An 18,208-nucleotide genomic window follows, 5' to 3' on the forward strand; every position below is an offset into this window, starting at 1 on the left:
AAGTAGTCTATGTCATAATTGTGGTGGTTGTTATGCAACTGTATGCATTTGTCAAAACTCATAGAATTGTACATTTAAAGTTGATACTGTTTATTGCATGTAAATGATCTCTCAACAAAGCAGTTTCAGCGAAAAAACCCAGGAACAGAAAGTTAAAAACTGCATGTTCTTACTCATATGAGGAAGCTAAAAATGTTCATCTTATAGAAATGAAAAATAGAACAGAGGATACTAGAGGCTAGGAAGGGTAAGGAAAAGGGTATATGCACAGATTTTTTAAAGGATACAAAATTATAGCTAGATAGGGGAAATAAGTCGAAGTGTTCTATAGCACTGTAGGATGACTATAGTCAACAATAATATACAGTTTCAAATAGCTAGAAGGAGAATATTGGATGTTCCTAACACAAAGCAATGATAAATTAGGGGGATAATGGACATACTGATTATCCTGATCTCATCGAAACACATTATATGTATTGAAATATCATTATGTAGCCCATAAACATTTACAATAGCATGTATTGATTAAAAGTATAAAATAAAATATTTAAAAATTTTAAAAGCAGTTAAAGTAGTTGATTTGTGGGTTAACATAAAAGACCTTTTCTCCCACACTTGAAGGTGAAGCTCAAGGATACAGAAGAAACACAAAAACAATCAAACAAGAAACAAATCCCTGTGAGAGGATTGTTATGATCTAATTGGGAAATCAAGAGTGATACATACTGTATTACATAGCAATCCATGACATCATATATCATAGAGAACTAGCGTGGTTCACACTAGGAGTTCAGCAAATTGGCTATGGCCATTAATATCACAGATTCTGAGTTGGAATAACAACAGACATACAAAGAAATTGGCAGGTTATTTTTCTGCGAATCTTGTCACTACTTAGTCCTTTTGTAGTTCAATGCAAGAAATATAATAATCAGGGAACCTGATTTGTATCCCAGGTATTCCACTATTAGCTATGTGACACAGTTCCTTTGACCTTAGTTTCCTCTCCAGAATTACAGTAATTGCACCATATGTCAATTGCCTCATACATACTCAATGCTATGTTAGACACAATACATCATTTATTTCTCTCTACAATGTAATTTGGCAAGTACGACTACCCAAATTTTGTAGATAAGCAAATTGAGACTTAAATAAGTTATTTGCTCAAGATTGCAAGCTATAATAGCAAGTATGTAACTGAATTTAAACAAAGACTCTTCTAGTTCAAAAAGTCCATGTATACTCTACTGAACAGTATTACCTCTCAAAGTGGAGTTTAAACTAGATGTTCACCAAGATGAATGATGCTTGTAGCACAGAATAGTAATTAAGAACTCAAATTCTAAGGGCATACAGGACAAGGCTGAAATTCCACCTTTGCTTCCCAAGGGTGTGATCTTAGAAATTTTACTTAACCAGTCAGTCTGTTTCTTCCAACTGTCTAGTATGCAATGGTTAAATGCAAAGACTTTAGAGTCAGACTGCATGGGTTCATTGCTTAATAGTTGTATTACCTTGGGAAAATTACTTAACCCGTATATTCCTCAATTTCCCCCATTTAAAAACAGAGGCATAATATTTATGTCTGCAAAGGTTATCAGGACAAAATATGCTAATATGAGTCAAGCATTTAGAATGCCAGCTGGCCCTGTAAATGTTAGCTATTATTATGGGGCTTTAGATGAATTCAGAGATCACTTTGAGTTCTAACGTCCCATGATTCTAGAATTAATAAAACACTGTGCAAACAACAGAGAACCATCTTTACTATGAAATTAACCCAGTTTGTGTCTTTGCCTTAAACAATTCTAAAGTGATTCTCAAAGTTTGTAAGCCAAGAGAGTGGCTTTTAGTTTTTAAAGGACTAAATCAGCTTTGCACAGTAGCAATATCATAGCCAATGAGGTTTATCCGAGGCGCTGTCATTGCTAATTGAAAACTTCAAAGGACTAAATCTTAATACAGAAAAGAAGTTGATTTTAACACAATTGTTCATCTTAAATGAGGCCAGATTTGGATTTAGATAGTTTCAGCTGCATGGTTCCTTGACTAAATGGTAGATCTTTGAGTCTCTTCTGTTATACAAGGACTGTAAACTCAGTTCATTAGCTTGAAAAATCATTAATCACTAAGTTTGCAGAAAATCTGAAGCGCCGTCATTTCTCCAAGCTACCAAGCATGCTGTATGTCTCAGTCTTTGAGATTTCTCCTCACTCTGCCTTGAATTGTCTTCCTCCATTTATCACTCCTTAGCTTCTTTCTGGTCTCTAGTCAGATTTCACTTCCTCAGGGAGACCTTACTTGATCACTTTTTAATACTCTCATCCATTTCTCTTCATATCATTTCTTGCTGCCTGACTATGAATTATAATTTATTAGATTATGTGTTTTTGTCTATTTCCCATGATATCAAGGACTTTGTTCAATGGAATATCCACAACACCTAAAACTGGGCCTGGCATATAGGAGAAGTTCAATAAAAAATTGATTGAATGAATGAAAGAACATCAAGGGCCCAAATGATTTCTGGGTCCCTTCTACTTTTCCTTATTTGTCTTAATGATATGAGGGGCATAAGTTGTGTTATGTTTTTTTCCCCTCATCTCAATGTAGAATTGAATACATCAAATTCCAAATGCATCACTTTCAAAATGATTGCTAAGCATGTGATTTTAAAGGTAACTTAATAAAGTTTCTTGGATAAATAAATACATAAATAGGTGGTTCTATTTAAATAAAGTTAAAGAAGGCATTTGCTTCAACTAAGTTAGGCTTAGTATAGCTTACTGGTTAGAAGCCTCATGAAAGCAAGATTGGAATAAATCTTCCTCTCTCATTGGCTGTGGTCAGCCATGACATACGGTCCATCTTGATATCAAGACTCTGACCCAAGTTACTGCACAGAAGAGTGGAAATATAATGTATTACACTAAAAAAAAGTACAATTTTAGAACTCAAGAAAGTCCTAGATTTTAATCCCAGCCTCACTGGTATCATGTCATTCAGGGTATGCTTTTTACACTTTCTATTTCTCAGTTTCTTAATACAAAAAGGGAGAAAGCAATACCCACCTCATCATGTGGTTTTTAGAATTAAATGAAATAATGTATACACAAATATGTAATAAAATCTTCTTAAATAAGTGCTATTTTCTCCACCGCCACCCCATTACCATGCTTTCTGCCTGCTCTGAGCCTTAGGCCTTCAATCTTCCTGCCTGGATAATTGACAGTGCTGCTGGACTTCAGCTTCTCCTTGGTTCGACCCCTAGTCCACGAGCACAGTCTGTCCAAATGCCCTATTCATGTCACAAACCCTGTCCTACTGGGGCTCAACTATTTCAGTAACTTCAGAATTAAATTTTCACCCTCAAATCAAAGTCTTAGGTGATTTTTTAAATACATTTAATACTACCACGGTTAAATTGTAACTATGAACCACATTTCTGAACTTTTTTCTAGATTGTTTCTGCTAAATGCTCAACATGGCCTATAGGAATCCTTTTGAAACCCTCCAAAATCTCCTCTCATTCTAGGTTCATACCCACTGACAGAAATGAGAACTCCAGGTCTCTCTGCTTCTTTGGGTTCCTCTGAAGTCTTTGCACATGCTTATCCTTTTGTCTCTGCTGTTCCCCACCCACACCCAACTTTCTCCCAGTTATGCTTACCTAGGCCTTCATCTCTCAGCTTAAATGCTACTTCCTTTGAGAAGCTATCCCTGGACACTCTACCCCCAGATTAGAAGAGGTTTCTTTGTTAAACTCATGGCTTAATCTATCTTGTGTTTACAGTATCTTGTCTTTACAGTATTTGTACTTTTGTTTGTATTATCATTTAGCTAATTTATAATTCCTAAATATTTTATTTTCAAGCTTCTTGAGGCTGTAATCATATTTAATTTTGTTCTCAGTTGTACTCTGAGCACTTGGCACAGAACCTGGCACCTAATAGGTCCGTAATAAATATTTAATTAATAAATGAATGGTATGCAGAGGACATAATAAATATTTAATTAATAAATAAATAGTATGCAGAGGAATATATACGGTAAGTCCTCATGGATAGATTCTTGAAAAGTGTGACTTTAAGTGAAACAAGGTACTGTATATACTGTATGCTGTAGGAACTGAACTCTTGTTTGTATCAATTAAGCTATGGTAAAATTAGTTCTACTATCCAATATAACAGTTCACTTAAAGTCACAGTTTCCAAGAACCTATCAACAACAAGTGAGGACTTACTGTACTCTAACTCAAAAATTTCTGATGTATTAATTATATTTTTCTCCTTTTCTAAGTGTGCATTACTTTAATCTGGGGATCCTCATATTAAATTCCAATTTCCAGTGGAAAAACCAAAGGAGTTATTGAGTCCTGGTCATTCATTAATCCAATCTTTTATCCAATCACAAGCCACCTTCTATGATAGGCACTGAAAATGCAAGGATGAATAGCCAATGTTGCACAAATTTTACTCTTAATTGTGTAAATTTATATTTCCTTCTTCGGTTGACATATTACAGATTTTAGATATATCACCAAAGATTACAGTTATCCAATATAATTTGTCTTTGCGAATATAGAAGAAAAAAACAATTAAGTACATAAAAGTAGTTAATGTCGGTCATGCTGCCATGGAAAATTTACTTCTCAGTATACATTAACAGTTATTTAATGGCCTCCACCAATAACCCTTGATATTGCCATAAAACCTCCTAAATATACTTTATTAGTAAAAACAGGCAGTATTATTGGTTCCTACTCTTGAGCAACAACTCTGCTATTTTAATAAATGACCTCTCATGTAATTCTTTTAAGTGTCTAATTTTCATCTGCTAGATATGTCTAAGTATGTGGCAGTCAATTAGAAGAGATGGAAAAAGGATCCTGATTTCAGAAATCAAATTAGGATCATGCATATAACAAACACAATGAAAGAAATCAAATAACCATGTGATTTTACTTTGCAATCACTACGTAATCATTTATTAATGTCATTAATGCTCACGAAGACAAATTTATCCGTTTTAAACAGAGATACTCAGTGAGCAGTAACCTGATTTTTTTGGAATTTCATTCTTTAGGAGGGCTTTCTTCTGTGTCTTTGTGAAGTTGCCCATAAGAGTTATGTCATTACATATAACCAAGGAAACCACAGGAAACTTGGTTGCTAGGAAACCCCTGAATTGTCTTGATGAAGATCACCGCAGTAGGCTTGGCTTGAATAGAACAGATGCTAGGAAAATAAAATTACGAAGTTGCAGTCACTTTTTTTTAAACCTAGGATGTCTCGTTAATTGGCAGTTAAATCTTTTCACCTAAAGAAACTAGAAAAACTATTTGTCATGTCTGAAAGGCCATCACATAGGTGGAACAGGGGCCACAACAGGGTGCTGTCAAGGGCACTGTGATGGTGTGTGAGACTCTACTCCAATGAACACAGTTTTTCTTTTCCCAATTAATTTGGCTACCTAGGGAAAGGGGTGTGGTGACAGCTACTGTCATCTCAACTGAAGGATAGATTTTAAAGAAAACACACTTGTAATTAAACATTTTCAGACCTATGACTTTCAACATTCTCTAGTTTCCTTCATACAGAGTAAAAGAAGTCCTTGCCTCTTTCTCAAAAATGTTAAGATGTTTTTTAATTATGAGTAATGTCAGTGTCTATATACATACAGACACACAAGTATATATATATATATATATATATATATATATATATATATATTATTTTGTCATCTAAGACTTCGGGGAGCTTGTAACTATTTGTTCCGCTGAGTAATTTGACTATGATAACACTTATAAGAACAAAGGAATGTCCCAAAATTGGTCAAGCTGCTGAACCATCCAACATAAGTCCTCTCTTATGAAGTGATAGGCCACCCAAAGTTCCCCTCAAAAATATCATATTTATGTTCCTATGACCTGTCCTGCCCTCGATGGTATATAATTGATGTATTTATAAATCTATCTAAACCTATTTAGAATCTAAGTATATTTCCTGCTGTATCACCCCTGGAAGAAATAGGCTTTATAGCTTTATAGCTCATCCATCATAAGAAATGATACTTCCTTTTATACCAAGCCTACCTCTGAAGGTAATCCTTTCTTTCTACTATTCTACAAATACATTTGCCTTATAAATTCTCTTGTCTTTCTACAGTTTTGTTTTCTGTATATTAGCTAAGGTCACTCTCTCCTGAAATTCCTATCTCTTCCATGATACCAACCAAATTTTGTTTTTCAAAATGAAGTTATGAAATGTAATTCCTATCATCCCTTCTTCTTTCTTCTAAGAGTTGAGTTTGTCATCTACATAGATCAAGGGTATAGGAGATATTTTTCCATAAGTAGATTTTGAATTTTAGTTTATAATCAAATAGATAAAATCTTGTGTGACCAATGGAGAATTTTAAATAAGGTGGATAGTATAAGCAGGCAATCAGATCATGATAGAAAAATAACTCTATAATAGCATAATGACAGACGTTTTGGTGTAGAATTATCCTGTGAGCAAAGATAATGGCTCAGAAATGATTTGAGTACTTCATAATACACAGAACAATCAGCTGTTTGAGACAAAAAGCCAACATACCACAAAACAAATAGTTTACAAATGTTTAAGAAGTTGATGTGATTATATCTTATGCAGTCTTAGCAAGGTGACTGGCTAAGCAACTCTTTTATAGGGTGCCTGTGAGAAAAAAAAAAACTCTGTGTCCTCAGAAACAAGATGAGTAGTTTGAGGCCATTGCAAGGTGAATTAATTTTACAACTTTATCTAAAGACAGCCATTAATAAATGAAGTATCTGTGAGAAGATCTACGTCAGCATGACCACTCAGTCTTGTCCTTGGCCCTATCTTGCTTTCATTATTTTTATTTTTATTTTTTAACAATTTCTCAGATAAACATGGAGATAACATTTTCAAGAAATCTGAACACAACACAAATCTGAGAGCGATAGCCACCATAAGGTATTACAAAATCAAAACACTAAAATTGAGTAACTATCTAAAATGACGGATGCAGACTTTAATAATAGCTGCTATGTAGCGGATGGCTATTGTTTACAAGGTACTTTGTATACCTTGTCTCTAATTCTCACAGAGTTTTCGCAAATTCAGTATCATTATTTCCAAAAATGAAGAAACTGGAGCTCTAAGAAGTTGTGTAACTTTCTTTTTTTTTTTTTTTTTTTTTGAGACGGAGTCTCGCTCTGTCACCCAGGCTGGAGTGCAGTGTCGCGATCTCGGCTCACTGCACCTCCGCCTCCCGGTTTCACGCCATTCTCCTGCCTCAGCCTCTCCGAGTAGCTGGGACTACAGGCGCCCGCCACCACGCCCGGCTAATTTTTTTGTACTTTTAGTAGAGAGGGGGTTTCACCGTGGTCTCGATCTCCTGACCTCGTGATCCGCCCACCTCGGCCTCCCAAAGTGCTGGGATTACAAGCGTGAGCCACCGTGCCCGGCCGTAACTTTCTTACAATTAGTCAATTAGTGACAGAGCCGGGACTTGAGCCCATGTCTAGTTACCTCTTTACCAGCCAGACTGGCTAGCTTATGCTTTCATAACAACAATGTCAATCTCAGTGGCTTAATGCAGTACATTTTATTTCTCATTCTCACTACCTGTCTAATGTGGGTCATATGGAGAACTCTGCTCAATACAGTCACTTCGGAACCCTTGTTGACAGGGCTTCTATCTCCAAGGCTGCAGATGCAGAAAAAAAGGATGTGACGAATCACAAACTAACCCTTAAAGCTTCTACCTAGAAATGACATGATCTGTCTACTCACATTTCAAGAGCTAAAAGCTAGTCACGTAGCTAAATCTTACTTGGAGATGGGGGGGAGGGGAAGAGGAGGGATATAATTGTATTGTTTCCGGGAGAAGAGAATAAAAGCCCCAATGACTACTAGGCTCTGAAGCCCAAGTTCTGACCACTTTACTTTGCTGAATATTCAATAGTATGACATTGAAAAAAGATAAATTAACAGGCTTCTACTTCACTTAGTCTAAAAAGGTGCAAAAATACAAGTATAGCATAGGGTAGATCTGACACAGTAGCAAAAAATGTAAAAATTTTTAAGAATTATTAGAATAGAATCTGTAAATGAGACATCTATGTAATGCAGCTGTACGAATAGGTTATATTAATAGCATTGTAAAGTCATGATTCACGCAGACCAATAATTAGCCCCCATGCTCCCAAATCCATATCTCCTGTCTAGACTTCCTCCTGAGCCCCAGGCTTCTTTATCTGACTAAATACTAGATATCTCCAGAGGTTCTTGGATCTCATCATCCTAAAACTGACTTACTAACTTCCTGTCCTTAAAAAATAAATAAATAGCCCTGTCCTCTCAGATGCCTTGTCTGAGTTGACATAGCACCAGCCAATTCCCTAAGTTAGAATCTTCAGATTCACTGTGTCCTCCCCACCCCTCTTCTCTGCTTCAAACAGCCAATCACCAAGTTCATTTAACCTTTACTTAGCAGTGTTCCTCCATCCCAACAACCTCAGCCCAAGCTGTGGTTCCTCAGCTAGTCTCAGAATTATTGCCATAAACTCTTAACTGACTTCCCTGCCTCTAGTCTGGACTGCTCTAAATCATTTTGCATACTTCTGCCAGAGTAATCTTTCTAAGATGCTTTTAAAAATACTGGTCTACTTGCCATTGACTGCCCTTTCAATACTCATAGGAGAAAGACCAAGCCCAACTGTATAGAACATAAGGAACTTCACAATTTTGGTCCTACATTTCTGGCTTTATCTTTTGACTGTAAACCCTCATTGCAATATGTGAGTATAAAGAACAGGTACAGACTTATCCACTAGTCTCTGAACATGCCAAGCACTCTGTTCTTCCATAACTCCATGCCCTTGTGCATGCAGGTCTCTCTCCCAGGCATAAGCACCTTTCTCTTCAAAGTCTGGTGAATTTCCACTCAGTCCTTTAAGACCTAACTGAGATATCACTCTTCTCAATTAAACTTCTCTCTTTAAACACCTCTATTATTATCTTTGTCACACTGCATTGGTGTTATTTCTTTACAAGTCTACCTCCTCTACTCAACTACACACTGTGGTAAGAATTAATTGCCCTAGGACTTAATATGGGCCCTAAAGTTTTGAAAGAATTAGGATAAAGACGAGCTGGAGAATGAAACGCTAATTGGAAGGAACTAATGGTGGAGTTTGCAAAAATCAACATTGGGTTAAGGTTCGCAGAAACAAAGAGTCAAATGTGAAAATTCCACTGGCATAACAGAAAATTAATTTATACAAAGTAAAATGTGGTTATTAAGAGAAATTATAAGTAAAATATTATTTACCTAATCATAATAAGAACACTCATTCAAATTCCCTAATGATTATGACATAAAATAAGAGAGTGTGGGCTTTCAGAAATGTAAAGAATAGTTCTGAAAGCAAATCATAGTAAATTCCCAGCCCTGGCCAGGTGGCTCCAAAACTCAGCTGACCCTTTACTCTACTCCACCTATCATCTCCTTTATGAAAATCTCATGTAGAAAAGATACAAAATATTAACATCACACCTGACTGCATGCTCTTCAAGGAATTTTAAATTAGCACAAAGGAAAGTGTTTCCCTTGAGAGCTATTCTGGCATCTTACACTCACATATTGCAATTGGTATATGAGGCCAAAGCAACATGCTTTTAATAAAACACGCTATAAACATGGGATGGGGTGTTTTTCATTACTCTGGTGATAATTCCGCTTTTTTCCCATCGGAGTGGAGAGACATTGAACCCCACTGAGCTGATAAAATAGGCTCGATGAATCCCTATAGCGAGAACAGAATTAGCAGTGGGATTGCATAGGTTTCCCATCACAAAAGCCTGGGTAGCATTTTATTATTGAAGTTGTCTGATTGCTTTGGTTCAAACTTTTTCCCCAATTCTTTTCTTTCTCTGTTTTAAATCACAACAAACAAATGAAACAATAACACAACAAGCAGCGGTGTGGGATGAGCTCCTCATCATCAAAGACAGCTGCACAAACTTGCAGTCAAAACATCTGTTTTTCAGTCTAACAGAGGCAAAGCTTGTCATGATTCCCCATAACCTGTCAAGACCAAGGGAGATATGTACTGCATGCCCTGGATCTTCGTGCTGTGCGGTTATAATGTATTCAGAGCCAGGGAAACATTCTAGTCAGAGTACCCAGCCACTCTGCTTCTTACAGCAACCTATTGTTTTGTTTTCATCAGCTGTCAAGTTATTATTTCCCTATGTGCATGTAGGGCCCTCTAGATCTCCCTTCTCCCAAAATAAAACTTCTCAGGTGCTCTGAGAGCTGCTTTCCATGAACGTAAATGCAGGGTGTGCTGCTAGCTCATATTAAAACTTCTCCATTCATTAAATGTGCACCTTCTCTCATTATTAAGAGGACATTTAAATTTTCCTGTCTGCACTTCTGTCATAAAAATTCCATTTTTTATTCAGTGACTTGTTCCAAGCCATTTCATCATTCAATGCTTTATGAAAAATTTAATGGTGTCTATTCCTCTAAGTCCCACTAAAATTGCTCCATGTCCAATGTTAGCTTCAAGTCAGCCTAAGAACAGATACTTATGCCTCAAACCTGTAGGTTCATCCACTTACTCCCTAATTCAATGGTTCTCAAATTTGAGTCTACATCAGAAGCACTTGGGGAGGTTGTTAAATCCGCAGCTGCCCGCAAAGACATTGACTCAGGAGGTCCGGGGTAGGGCACAGGGATGTGCATGCTGACAAGCATCCCCAGGCGATTCCGTTCTACACACTGGGGACCACAGCTGAGCCAACGAGAACAAAGCCTGGCATAGGTATATTTCCAGCCCCATCCTTACTAATCCTGGTATTTGGTGCATCCTAAATGAGTGAACCAGCACATCCCTAAGTCCATCAAGCTAATTCCACATCCCCCACCATCCCTGCCCTAACTCTATGCATGTGACTGGCTGTTCACTTTGGTTTCTTGATCAGTACCTCTGTTTCCAACCAAAACAAGAACTGTGCCTGTAACATCAGCCCAGTGCTTGGGACTCTGCCTTGTTCCCAGCAGAGAGAATCCCTTCCACTGTAGTGCTAGCCACAGCCTAAATTTCTAGCAAAACCTAGACAGATCACCAAGTAAAATGAAGATACTACCACATACTTGAAAAAAGACTAAAAGCAGCCCAGACCTACCATATCTGATCCTCACTTCCATACCTGAGCCTCCAGACCCCTAGAGCATTGATTTGGAACATCACCTACTTTGAGGGTTGATCCCTCAGCCCTTCTACTGGATGAGTTTCTTGGGGTCTAAACCAGAGTTTGCTCTGGTCCCCACCTGAGGAATTGTTCTTAATGTATTTCACTTTGTTGCTATGATGTCATTGGCCAGACTGAGGGTCATTATAAGAAAGATTCCTATGAAGCTCTTTATTGTAAATACTGTAATAATGTTGGCAAGGGTGTTCACTACTTTACTCAATTTCCTCTTAATGAGAATGCACGGGGAGAAATTTCTGTCTGGTCTTGATACCAAATATAGATTTACTGCTTATGAGCAATTGATTTGTGTTTTATCTTCTGAACAATACGTTTTGTAAGAGAGAAGGCTCCTGTTTTTTCACCTTTGACTGATAGGAAACAGGACCTACCTCCAGCACTATATTGTATGTTTTAAGTCACATTCCCAGCAACTTTGTCCCCACTTTTATTTTTCTATTTTCTTTCACCCTAACGTGTACTCTCTTGTTATATTTTCTATCTCTCTCGTAAGCAGTATAATTTTTTAAATTGAATTAAGGCTTACCCTTTCTGTACTGACCACATGGACCCAAGAAAATAAGATAACTCAATGGCTGAGGATGACAAATAATCCGGTCAACAAGTGTGTATTATGTATACACTTCAGGCTCAGAAAAACTGCAACTCATCTGAGAGATTATGACATAACACGGAGTGCTCACGCTTAATATACCTACAATGTAGCTGAAGAAAGAAGACTGGCACATACAGAATAATACCATACGATGCAAGTGTAAAGGTTAGGAACAAGGTGATATTGATGGTTAGCATTTCAGGAGTTTAACAATGAAGGAAATTAGTGAAGGGAGAGTTAGAGATTTTCCAAAGAGTTAGTGATTTTCCAAAACAGATAGAACTTAAACCAGCACTTAGGTTATGGAGATAATTTAAGGTTTCTGTATTGATAGAATGAGGAGAAAAACATTCTGGGTCAAACGAGCAGCATGGAGGAGGGACAGCGAAAAGAAGGAGGAATTTGAGATGAAACAGACATGGATTTGGATCCTGGATTCTGAACCTCTCAGAATACTTTTCCTCACTTGTAAATCAGGATAATAAGGTCTATGAAGAATCTTGGTTTCATAAAAATTAAAGATAAACTGTGGAAAACAGCAAGTACAATACCTAGCACCCCTTAAGCACTCAAAGGCTAGTCATTTCTATGACAATAGTGATAAGTCTGGAGGTAGGATTGAGTATCCCCGGCATGCAGTTCTCATAGTCACTAGAATGCCTGCTATACTGTGAGGAGAAGTGGAAAAAATGATTATATAGTTAGGCTGGGGACTGATGGTGGGTGGTCTTATAAGTTAGCAGATAGCTTCAGACTTGACAGAGGAGGAACAAGCGAGCTATTTAAAGTTACTGAACAGGGCAGTGACATGATGAAAGCAGCGTTTAAAGAAGATTAATGTGGCCATGCAGGCGGAGAAGGAAGGAGAAAATACTACAGGCATGGACACTAACTAGAAGGCTGTTGTGGTAATAAGCACAAAGCAACAACAAACTGCAGGATGAGGGAGGCGGCAGAAGACTGCAAGGGAGAGACTTTGAAATACTTTGAAGAAAATATTTCTTTCTTTGGAGAGGATTTTGTGATTGACTATGGAGGAGGGATGAATGAGACAAAGGTCCAGCCTAATCATAGTAATTGTCCTACCCATTGCCTCCTGCTTGTCTCTATCTCCCACTAGATTCTGAGCTCATATGGCAAAAACACCATTCCTGTCTTGTTCACAGATGCCTAGCATAGTATTTCAAACCTAGATGATATTCATAATGTTTTTAAGCAAATTTCATCAATGAATAATGAATTAAATTTTGTTCTTGGAAAACAAATCAAATGGATAAATATATATTATTAATGACTACCACAAATATTTATTTATTGAGCCTTTCTATTGAGTGCTTTATAAGCACTGTATATATATTATTTCAATCCTATCAAAATTCCTATACAGTAGATACTATTACTATCTCCATTTAAAACTGACAAAATGAGGTGGAGCCAAGATGGCCGAATAGGAACAGCTCCGGTCTCCAGCTCCCAGCCCCAGCGACACAGAAGACGGGTGATTTCTGCATTTCTGCTTGAGGTACTGGTTTCATCTCACAAGGGAGTGCCTAACAGTGGGTTCAGGACAGTCGGTGAAGCGCACTGTGCGCGAGCCGAAGCAGGGCGAGGCATTGCCTCACTCGGGAAGCGCAAGGGGTCAGGGAGTTTCCTTTCCTAGTCAAAGAAAGGGGAAACAGACGGCACCTGGAATATCGGGTCAGTCCCGTCCTAATACTGCGCTTTTCCAACGGGCCTGGAAAACGGCACACTAGGAGATTGTGTCCCGCACCTGGCTCGGAGGGTCCTATGCCCACAGAGTCTTGCTGATTGCTAGCACAGCAGTCTGAGATCACGCTGCAAGGCGGCAACCAGGCTGGGGGAGGGGCGCCCGCCATTGCCCAGGCTTGCTTAGGTAAACAAACCAGCCAGGAAGCTCGAACTGGGTGGAGCCCACCACAGCTCAAGGAGGCCTGCCTGCCTCTGTAGGCTCCACCTCTGGGGGCAGGGCACAGACAACCAAAAACTCAGCGAGAACCTCCACAGCCTTAAATGTCCCTGTCTGACTGACAGCTTTGAAGAGAGCAGTGGTTCTCCCAGCACGCAGCTGGAGATCTGAGAACGGACAGACTGCCTCCTAAAGTGGGTCCCTCACCCCTGAGCAGCCTAACTGGGAGGCATCCCCCAAGTAGGGACAGACTGACACCTCATTCAACCGGGTATTCCTCTGAGACAAAACTTTCAGAGGAACTATCAGACAGCTGAATTTGTGGTCTCACGAAAATCCGCTGTTCTGCAGCCACCGGTGCTGACACCCAGCCAAACAGGGTCTGGAGTGGACCTCTAGTAAACTCCAACAGACCTGCAGCTGAGGGTCTTGTCTGGTAGAAGGAAAATTAACAAACAGAAAGGACATCCACACCAAAAACCCATCTGTACATCACCATCATCGAAGACAAAAAGTAGACAAAACCACAAAGATGGGGAAAAAACAGACCAAAAAAACTGGAAACTCTAAAAAACAGAGCACCTCTCCTCCTCCAAAGGAACGCAGTTCCTCACCAGCAACGGAACAAAGCTGGATGGAGGATGACTTTGATGAGTTGAGAGAAGAAGGCTTCAGACGATCAAACTACTCTGAGCTACGAGAGGAAATTCAAAACAATAGCAAAGAAGTTAAAAACTTTGAAAAAAAATTAGAAGAATGGATAACTAGAATAACCAATGGAGAGAAGGGCTTAAAGGAGATGATGGAGCTGAAAGCCAAGCTTCGAGAACTACGCGAAGAATGCAGAAGCCTGAGTAGCAGATGCGATCAACTGGAAGAAAGGGTATCGCTGACAGAAGATGAAATGAATGAAATGAAGAGAGAAGGGAAGTTTAGAGAAAAAAGAATAAAAAGAAATGAACAAAGCCTCCAAGAAATTTGGGACTATGTGAAAAGACCAAAGCTAGGTCTGATTGGTGTACCTGAAAATGATGGGGAGAATGGAACCAAGTTGGAAAACACTCTGCAAGATATTATCCAGGAGAACTTCCCCAATCTAGCAAGGCAGGCCAGCATTCAGATTCAGGAAATACAGAGAACACCACAAAGATACTCCTCGAGAAGGGCAACTCCAAGACACATAATTGTCAGATTCACCAAAGTTGAAATGAAGGAAAAAATGTTAAGGGCAGCCAGAGAGAAAGGTTGCGTTACCCACAAAGGGAAGCCCATCAGACTAACAGCTGATCTCTCAGCAGAAACTCTACAAGCCAGAAGAGAGTGGGGGCCGATATTCAACATTCTTAAAGAAAAGAATTTTCAACCCAGAATTTCCTATCCCACCAAACTAAGCTTCATAAGTGAAGGAGAAATAAAATACTTTACAGACAAGCAAACGCTGAGTGATTTTGTCACCACCAGGCCTGCCCTAAAAGAGCTCCTGAAGGAAGCACTAAACATGGAAAGGAACAACCGGTACCAGCCCCTGCAAAAACATGCCAAATTGTAAAGACCATCGAGGCTAGGAAGAAACTATAGCAACTAACGAGCAAAATAACCAACTAACATCATAATGACAGGTTCAGATTCACACATAACAATATTCACGTTAAATGTAAATGGGCTAAATGCTCCAATCAAAAGACACAGACTGGCAAACTGGATAAGGAGTCAGGACCCATCAGTGTGCTGTATTCAGGAAACCCATCTCACGTGCAGAGACACACATAGACTCAAAATAAAGGGATGGAGGAAGATCTATCAAGCAACTGGAAAACAAAAAAAGGCAGGGGTTGCAATCCTAGTCTCTGATAAAATAGACTTTAAACCAACAAAGATCAAAAGAGACAAAGAAGGCCATTACATAATGGTAAAGGGATCAATTCAACAAGAAGAGCTAACTATCCTAAATATATATGCACCCAACACAGGAGCACCCAGATTCATAAAGCAAGTCCTCAGTGACCTACAAAGGGACTTAAACTCCCACACAATAATAATGGGAGATTTTAACACCCCACTGTCAGCATTAGACAGATCAACGAGACAGAAAGTTAACAAGGATATCCAGGAATTGAACTCAGCTCTACATAAAGTGGACCTAATAGACATCTACAGAACTCTCCACCCCAAATCAACAGAATATACATTTTTTTCAGCACCACACCACACCTATTCCAAAATTGACCACATAGTTGGAAGTAAAGCTCTTCTCAGCAAATGTAAAAGAACAGAGATTATAACAAACTGTCTCTCAGACCACAGTGCAATCAAACTAGAACTCAGGATTAACAAACTCAGTCAAAACCACTCAACTACATGGAAACTGAACAACCTGCTCCTGAATGACTATTGGGTACATAATGAAATGAAGGCAGAAATAAAGATGTTCTTTGAAACCAACGAGAACAAAGACACAACATACCAGAATCTCTGGGACACGTTCAAAGCAGTGTGTAGAGGGAAATTTATAGCACTAAATGCCCACAAGAGAATGCAGGAAAGATCCAAAATTGACACCCTAACATCACAATTAAAAGAACTAGAAAAGCAAGAGCAAACACATTCAAAAGCTAGCAGAAGGCTAGAAATAACTAAAATCAGAGCAGAACTGAAGGAAATAGAGACACAAAAAACCCTTCAAAACATTAATGAATCCAGGAGCTGGTTTTTTGAAAAGATCAACAAAATTGATGGACCACTAGCAAGACTAATAAAGAAGAAAAGAGAGAAGAATCAAATAGATGCAATAAAAAACGAAAAAGGGGATATTACCACCGATCCCACAGAAATACAGTCTACCATCAGAGAATACTACAAACACCTCTATGCAAATAAACTAGAAAATCTAGAAGAAATGGATAAATTCCTCGACAAATACACCCTCCCAAGACTAAACCAGGAAGAAGTTGAATCTCTGAATAGACCAATAACAGGTTCTGAAATTGTGGCAATAATCAATAGCTTACCAACCAAAAAGAGTCCAGGACCTGATGGATTCACAGCTGAATTCTACCAGAGGTACAAGGAGGAACTGGTACCATTCCTTCTGAAACTATTCCAATCGATAGAAAAAGAGGGAATCCTCCCTAACACATTTTACGAAGCCAGCATCGTCCTGATACCAAAACCTGGCAGAGACATAACCAAAAAAGAGAATTTCAGACCAATATCCTTGATGAACATTGATGCAAAAATCCTCAATAAAATACTGGCAAACCGAATCCAGCAGCACATCAAAAAGCTTATCCACCATGATCAAGTGGGCTTCATCCCTGGGATGCAAGGCTGGTTCAACATACGCAAATCAATAAATGTAATCCAGCATATAAACAGAACCAAAGACAAAAACCACGTGATTATCTCAATAGATGCAGAAAAGGCCTTTGACAAAATTCAACAACCCTTCATGCTAAAAACTCTCAATAAATAAGGTATTGATGGGACGTATCTCAAAATAATAAGAGCTATCTACAACAAACCCACAGCCAATATCATACTGAATGGGCAAAAACTGAAAGCATTCCCTCTGAAAACTGGCACAAGACAGGGATGCCCTCTCTCACCGCTCCTATTCAACATAGTGCTGGAAGTTCTGGCCAGAGCAATCAGGCAGGAGAAGGAAATAAAGGGTATTCAATTAGGAAAAGAGGAAGTCAAATTTTCCCTGTTTGCAGATGACATGATTGTATATCTAGAAAACCCCATTGTCTCAGCCCATAATCTCCTTAAGCTGATTAGCAACTTCAGCAAAGTCTCAGGATACAAAATTAATGTACAAAAATCACAAGCATTCTTGTACACCAATAACAGACAAACAGAGAGCCAAATCATGAGTGAACTCCCATTCACAATTGCTTCAAAGAGAATAAAATACTTAGGAATCCAACTTACAAGGGATGTGAAGGACCTCTTCAAGGAGAACTACAAACCACTGCTCAATGAAATAAAAGAGGATACAAACAAATGGAAGAACATTCCATGCTCATGGGTTGGAAGAATCAATATCGTGAAAATGGCCATACTGCCCAAGGTAATTTATAGATTCAATGCCATCCCCATTAAGCTACCAATGACTTTCTTCACAGAATTGGAAAAAACGACTTTAAAGTTCATATGGAACCAAAAAAGAGCCCGCATCGCCAAGTCAATCCTAAGCCAAAAGAACAAAGCTGGAGGCATCACGCTACCTGACTTTAAACTATACTACAAGGCTACAGTAACCAAAACAGCATGGTACTGGTACCACAACAGAGACATAGATCAATGGAACAGAACAGAGCCCTCAGAAATGATGCCGCATAGCTACAACTATCTGATCTTTGACAAACCTGACAAAAACAAGAAATG

At 38.6% G+C, this 18,208-nt stretch overlaps 1 protein-coding gene and 1 non-coding gene across 4 annotated transcripts in view; one reads left to right on the forward strand and one right to left on the reverse strand.

Moving 5' to 3' along the window:
* PDE4B (phosphodiesterase 4B) overlaps nucleotides 1-18,208 on the reverse strand; it is a 591,358-nt gene that overhangs the window by 279,394 nt on the left and 293,756 nt on the right. The gene's annotated exons all lie outside the window — the stretch shown is intronic.
* LOC129459009 (U4 spliceosomal RNA) lies at nucleotides 1,878-2,013 on the forward strand. The gene has a single exon (XR_008649829.1). It is a non-coding gene; the product is annotated as a U4 spliceosomal RNA (small nuclear RNA).

Source organism: Symphalangus syndactylus, chromosome 19 (genome assembly GCF_028878055.3).
Source record: "Symphalangus syndactylus isolate Jambi chromosome 19, NHGRI_mSymSyn1-v2.1_pri, whole genome shotgun sequence".
Lineage (NCBI taxonomy): Eukaryota > Metazoa > Chordata > Mammalia > Primates > Hylobatidae > Symphalangus > Symphalangus syndactylus.